At 34.7% G+C, this 7,500-nt stretch overlaps 1 pseudogene; it reads left to right on the plus strand.

Moving 5' to 3' along the window:
- The first annotated feature begins 7,054 nt into the window (after positions 1-7,054).
- LOC145243391 (U2 spliceosomal RNA) lies at positions 7,055-7,182 on the plus strand (annotated as a pseudogene).
- Positions 7,183-7,500: the final 318 nt, after the last annotated feature.

Below are 7,500 nucleotides of genomic sequence, written 5' to 3' on the forward strand. Positions count from 1 at the left end.
GCTTTATATTATATATATATATATATATATATATATATATATATATATATATATTGAAATGAATAAGATTGCAGGCTAGTGAATTTAGTGGTTTCAAGTCTTACAAAGTATTATTTGAATCAAAAATATTTATATAAGAACGTTATTGGGAGGAAATATTCATATAAGACAACCCTGACCAAATATGATTTCTCAGTATACTAAATAAGCATATATATATATATATATATATATATATATATATATATATATATATATATATATATATATATATATATACACTCCTGATCAAACACTAAAGTAAGACCACTTGAAAATCTTTTGAAAAATACTTTTTTTTAATGATTAGGTTTTAACCTAGATTTAGATAGATTAACCTAAGCTACATTTAAACAATTGTTGTAATAAGTTGGATTCCAACGTTATGTTTATATATTATCTAAATAAACACAGAAAAACTATAAGAGATTTGCTCTCCTAACGCATCGATCGTTACTGTTCGGGTTTAATGTCTGATTTCAATTGTCGTTCTGCCACTCGCCGCTCTGATCTCAAAGCTGCCCCTATGTTGCTTCACTACAAACTACAGACTAAATGAATGAGGTCAAGAAAAGGTACAGATATTCCTGAAGTGTATTTGTCTTTTGACAGGAGACTGGAATCCTTGCAGAAATAAAATATTTCATACAAGCGCGAGAACTATAGCATAATGACATTTGGATTTATTATCATATTTCATTATAATATAAACAACGACTAAAGTTACAGCGCATGACAAAAATGGATTTAACTTTTTGTTGTGGCCCGGAATAATCACTAAGAAAAAGACGGTCACAAGTATGGATTAGAAAAGGTAATTCGTATTTAAAACAGATTACACAGAAAGCTACATTCGTAGAATTAGCGACATAAAGGCGTATTCAGCAAATATATAAGCCACGCAAACTGTCGGTACTTCTCCGTCTTTTTTATACAGTCGAAATAGATGAAATTATATGCATGTGTGATTCCCTACAACAGTTTTATAACGTGTTTATTTTTTAAAATCTTATTCACTGCAAACAAGACATATTGACACTTGAATCAAAGTGGCTACTATAAAGGTTTCTGTCTACAGAGGCACTATATAAGAAGTTCATCAGCAAGCTGCCTGTTCGCATTACATGTAAATTTCTACATGTTAGTACAATTAGAATATCTAGACAAAAAAGGAAATACAATCACAACTCTAGCAGTTCAGGGAGGGAAATGATCCACGTATGAACTTTTCAGTTTCTAGGGACCCCTCCAGAAAAGAGATACGTCTTTGTTAAGTATGCAAGTGACAACTAATATTTTACTGTTTTTTTTTGTTTGTTTTTTTGGGGGGAATATTATCATGCTATTAGTATATCAGAACAATTTAAACTTTTCATATAAATGAATCCAATATATATACATATATATATATGTGTGTGTGTGTGTATACATATATATACAGCCAAAAATGTCACAGCCTACAAGAACCATAACAGGTAACAAACCGAAAGTCCAAGACTAGAGTTTCGCCCTCATTTGGGCTCATCAGTTAGAGATATCCGAGGTAGAATAGTTTAACTGATGAGCCCAAATGAGGGCGAAACTCTAGTCTTGGACTTCTGGTTTGTTGGCTGTCATGACTCTTGTAAGCTGCGACGTTTTTTGGCTCTGGAAATAATTATATAATCTCTCACCTTCTGAAATTATATATATATATATATATATGAGTGTGTTTATAAAGATGTGAATATATAAATACATATATATGTATATGCACATATATATTTGTGTGTGTGTTTGTGTGTGTGCGCTCGCTCGCGCGTATAGGAAATCTAATTTAAGTTCTGTAAATTTGAATTCATTATTCGACAAGGAATACGAACGGAAAAGTTAAAAAGATAAATGGTTAACATTTCAACTTGTCAAATAATAAATTGCTGTAAATTCTAAGTTACAGATTTCCAATTGAATTTCTTATACAATGCTCGAAAATGTGTCTGTTTATGATTGTCCTATAAATATGAATAATTATATTAATATTTTCTTTAAATTTACAGAATTATTCAATTTGTAGACTTGAAAAAATCTTATATATATGCGTGTGTGTGTGTGTGTGCGTGTACACGGTTGCGTGTACGCGCGTGCATGTGTGCGTGTGTATTTATAAAGTGTACGCGAAAGTTCTTTCAGAATTTTCTTACTTTGATTTAAACTGATGCATTTTTAATAAGTTTTCGTTATATTTACTTCATATATCATTTTAATGAATGTTTTCCATCTATCTAAACGTTTTAATTACAACCGTCTTAACACAATATCTTTCTTTTTTAAATGTTTAATACAAAGTGGAAAAAAGCAAATTCGTAAAATTTTCTCATTTCAATGCAAGCTAAGTATAAAGGCTGCTGAAACAGCTCGCGATATCAACGAAGCATTTGGCTCAGGAACCACTACTGATAACGCTGATAGTTTACGAAATTTCGTGGCAGCGATGAGAGAGTCTTGAAGATGAGGAGCGAAGAGGTCGGCCATCGAATGTTGACCACAATGAATTAAGAACATTAGTCGAAGCTCATTCACATACAACTTGTCGGGAACTTGCTGTTGAATAAGACGTAATGTATACGACGATTTTCCACTACTTGAGAGGGATTGGAAAGATAAAAACACCGGTTCTCGTCAGATTACCGGAGTTAAGCAACGTTGAGCCTGGTTAGTACCAGATGGGTGACAATTTGGGAATTCTATGCGCTGTATGTGCTCTCCGCTTATCTCGGCATTTGTTTCCAGTCGTCCTGTACTTCACTTGTCACTGGTATTTAACAATGTCGTTTCAGGAGAGGTGTGGTTGGAGATTGCACACCTCCGGCCACAAAAATTTCACGCGCAAGCAACCCTTCGTCGGGATCCATAGTCTGTCCAAGACTGAAGGAGCCTGATTTTATATATATATATATATATATATATATATATATATATAGAGAGAGAGAGAGAGAGAGAGAGAGAGAGAGAGAGGGAGAGAGAGAGATAGAGAGAGAGAGAGAGATAGAGAGAGAGAGACCAAATTTTGTTAGGATGTTCTCTATCATAGATTTTCGGTCTGTGTATGTCATACCCACAAACATCAACTATCGTTATATAAAAAATATTGATAAGTTCTAATGGATCGAATTCGAAACCATTCCTGATCCAAAAGTCGTTATTAGCATTGCTAAACATACAATAAATAAAAAAAATATATACCTCTACTATTATATAAAAGGAACTTTTCTTGTGTGTGTGCCTGTGTGTATTAATTCATTCCCTATGAACTCGACAACGACTGGGTCGATTTTTACGAAGTTTCTCACGAAAGTCAATAATGTGCGTGGCAGTGCTCTTAGATAGGTTTTATATCGGAATATCTGCGATAAATGTTGATAATCGATAATTGAAAAAAAATCCGATAGGAGAAAGGTACAGAGGATTATGACGAAAGTTAACGCCTTACACAGCCTAACATAACAAATGCGTTTAAGAAATGTTATTACAACACAAGTCTCATAGCCTGACATATGAAATCAATGGTATTACTTTCATGCGATTTTGGGCGAGTTCAAAATAAATGTTTCTGTTTAAAGCACAGTTACAACATGATACTTGACATCTTACCTTTAAACATAAATTCAAGCCATTGTCACCGTACAACCATTTATCTAGGCATATAAATTCAACAGTAGATTATTTGATATGACAGGAGCGAGTCCAAAATTATTATTTTTTTCTGTTTAGAGCACAATTAATGCATGATACTCGACTTTTTATTTCAAACTTTAATTCAAGCCATTATATATAAAAAATAATTTTATAAAATCAACAGTAAGTTCTCTACAGTCCAATGTAGACTACAATGTATTATAGATTGAGTCACTGCGTAGAATCATGTGAAGCTTCCTCCTCGTGCACAAGGGTGGGTTTTCAACTAGATCAGGCAATCAATGGATATAATTGAAAAATGGGTAATTTTACTGATTTCGAAGACAATAAAAGATATGAGGGCGTCAAACATTCGTTGATCATTAGTCAGTTCCGAGCAACGTCACGTCTCTCTGCTAGTATTTTCATAAAGATGTGTCGTACTTTTTTTTAGCATCCACAAATTGTGTATTTAATAACTTCTTCGATTCAACGTGAACATGGCATGGCGAACCTATTCTGCAAACCCAAGGACTCTACGTATTATTTAACATAGTTCTTGGAATGCGTGGCAGATGACTTAAACATATCAGCTTATATTAAGAGAAAGAAATAGACTTGCCCGCAGTCATTTTCCTAGAGTGGTGCCCGAGCTGGGAAAACACTCATTCGGAATCGACACGCTGACAAGCTTTTAAATAATTAAGGTCGATTGCGTTTACTGGTTGCTGACAACGTTTGTGTTAGTAGGTAGTTTGTGCTAGAAAGACGATGCGGGCGATGTGGGGTGGGGGGTCGCTATCAGAACGGTTATATAGAAAAGGCTTAATCAAGTTCTGATTCGAATCCTACAAAAGTTTGACGAGGAAATGCATTAACCTACTTTCAGACGTTCTCAGGGGCGCTCTACGGTATGTCACCCAGCATTGTGTTGATTTCTCTGGTATTTCGACACAATATTTGATCACGAGAAAGAGTATCACAAATAACTGAAGATCAAACCGTTTTAATTAAAGTTCTTCATGTAACCCCAGAATAGAATGATATTAAATCAGTGCCGACGTTGATATATAATTACAAATCGTTGGTATAAATTACTCAAATAAATATATTACACACTGCATGTACCCGCATATACAGATATACTTAATAGCATATTTACCTATACGGGTGCCAAATATTTATGTCTGCTTAAACCAATGTATCATACACGGCTTCCAATATTTATTTTATTTTATTCACGAAAATCAAAGAGATATTTGCATTCGACGGTGAAACAACTGATATCCTTGCCGACTGAAAACTCACATGATTGTTTCGAGTCCCCATTTGCAAAATTGGACACTCAGAATTTGTACAAAATTATAAGGTTTGATCTTTCACTAACAAAGGAAAAAATGGCGTCTATTAGGTTAATGCAAAAATAATGTCGTTTTTTCCGTTCAACTTCAAAAGATCATAACTCTTTAACTTTATTAATCGAAATAAGAACAATTAGAATCGACACATTTTTGTCAACGATAAACACGTTTATTTATCCCATTAGCATAGAAATCAGAATTCTAGAAGCGATGAAGTCATTCAAAACCGATTCGGCAGCGTCTCGGCTTCTGAAGCATTTTTTACGTAGGAAGTTACCGAGCTGCTTGAAAAGGTGTTAATCAGTGGGCGAGAAGTTCGGTGAATATGACGGATGAGGCAAAGTCTCGTAGCCGAATTCGTCCATTTTCTCCAGGGTCAGTTGAGCAACATACGGGCGAGCGTTGTCATAGAGGAGAATTATACGTTGGAGCTTCTGATGCATTTCGTCAGTTTTTCTGTAGTATTCGCCGTAATCGTTTCGCCTGGATTCAAGAAGCTGTGATCGATGAGACCGGCCGCAAACGACCAACCAATCACCGTAATCTTTTTGGGGTGCAATTTCGGCTTCGGAAAGTATTCTCCTGCCTCCATCCACTGTGCTGAACGTCGCCGGTTGTCGTAGAGGATCCACTTCTCATCACACGTCACAATCCACTCGAGAAATGTGTCGTTCTTGTTGCGCAAAAAGGGACGTAGATTTTTTTTATTACCGTTTAATTCATACAGAACCTATGTATCCAACGTTTTTGACTCCCCTATTTGTTTTTAATAGCGAACGATTGTTGAGTGGTCGACCTTGACTTCAACAGCAACTTCTCGTGTGGTTTTGCGATGATCGGCTTCAATTAAGGCTTTTAAATGTTCTTTATCAACTGCAGTCCGCCAGCCGTGATCATCTTCATCTACGAGGCTCTTGTCACCATTGCGAAAGTTCTTGAACCATCGTTGTGCCACACGTTCGTTAGTTGTTCCTGGGCCAAATGCATCATTGATATCACGAGTTATCTCAGCATGTTTTCGGCCTAGTTTGCGCTGGGACAAGAAAATCGTGAGGATTTGAATTTTGTCCATGCTGTCGAAAGCCTGCAAAAAATGAATGAAGAGATTGAAAACAGGAACGAATAATACGATTCGATAGAGCAAAAACTGCGCTTCAAAATGGTATAAGGCTATATATATATATTGAATACATTGAATGACTAAAATTTGATTTATTTGCCCTATCTTGTATATCGAGCAATTCTTATTCAGGTGGGATAGAACTTATAGAATATTACTGCCAGTAATATCTTGCAAGACTTATAATCATAGGTTTTTCCATACCAGTTGCTTATTAGATAATTTTATTCTGAAGTACCAATGAATTAATTCAGAAACAATACATAAAAGTAACCTATGTGAAAAACCGATATTGTTTTTGCACCAACCTAATAGCATCAAAACAGATGCTATACATTTATAGCTAAAAGCATGTTAAAATCTTGTCGATTTCATAACGATACTTCCGTTTTGAATGGTTGGCAATGTGATTAATTGCATTACAAGATTTTATTATGGGCACAATAAAGTCAGTGTTGTTTTTTATTGTTTACAGAAATCGGGTGCTAACATGAATTCCAGATTACTTTTCGTGAAAACATTAATCTGAAATGAATACGCGTTTGTTTACACATAGGCGTAGAAAAATTATTTGTTCTCTATATAATGATTTGCCTTCGAATTGAATTTCCATATGAATAAAAAAGAACATTACAAATACCTTTTTAGGTTTGTAAAAAAGGGAACTTATATGCGTGGTGCGATTTCGACGGGAAATGCTTATGTACATTTATTTAGAACCGTTAAAATTCAAAATATGCGATGCGTTTCTGAAATGGGATGATTGTTTTTGTGTTTATTATCATCGATAGCGTGTGTGTTCTTTTGTGTGTCACGCTTACATCCGGGTTGTTAAAAAAAAAAAATTCGTGTCGCTGTGAGGCAAAACTAATAAAAATAATTTGTTGTTCTTGGCCTTTTGGCCAAGATCAAAATGTAGTATCTGTTCTTAAGACGCTACATTTCAATTTCTTCTCTCTCAGTGGAAGAGAAATCCTTTACGACTAAAACATATTTTTGTTACTTTTCTTCACATTAAAAAACAACCCTAGTGTCTAAATCTTTCCCGTCGGGAGGCATTGTAAATAGGTACTATATTTAATGTACCAAACTTTTAATATTACAAAAGTAACTGGGAAAAATAATTTCTGATTTAATTACAAAATGCCCTGGAAATGTCCCTTCTGATTAATTATAAAATGCACTGGAAATGTCTCTTCTGAATAATTATAAGATGCTATGGAAAATGCCCCTTCTGATTATTTTTTACTTGATTCCCCACAGGAGCAGAGTTGGACATGAGGTGAGTTAAAAAACCAGCTCTCCAAAAGGGGAACTCTGGTCAGT

Source organism: Euprymna scolopes, chromosome 2 (assembly GCF_053919585.1).
Source record: "Euprymna scolopes isolate OS-2025 chromosome 2, ASM5391958v1, whole genome shotgun sequence".
Lineage (NCBI taxonomy): Eukaryota > Metazoa > Mollusca > Cephalopoda > Sepiida > Sepiolidae > Euprymna > Euprymna scolopes.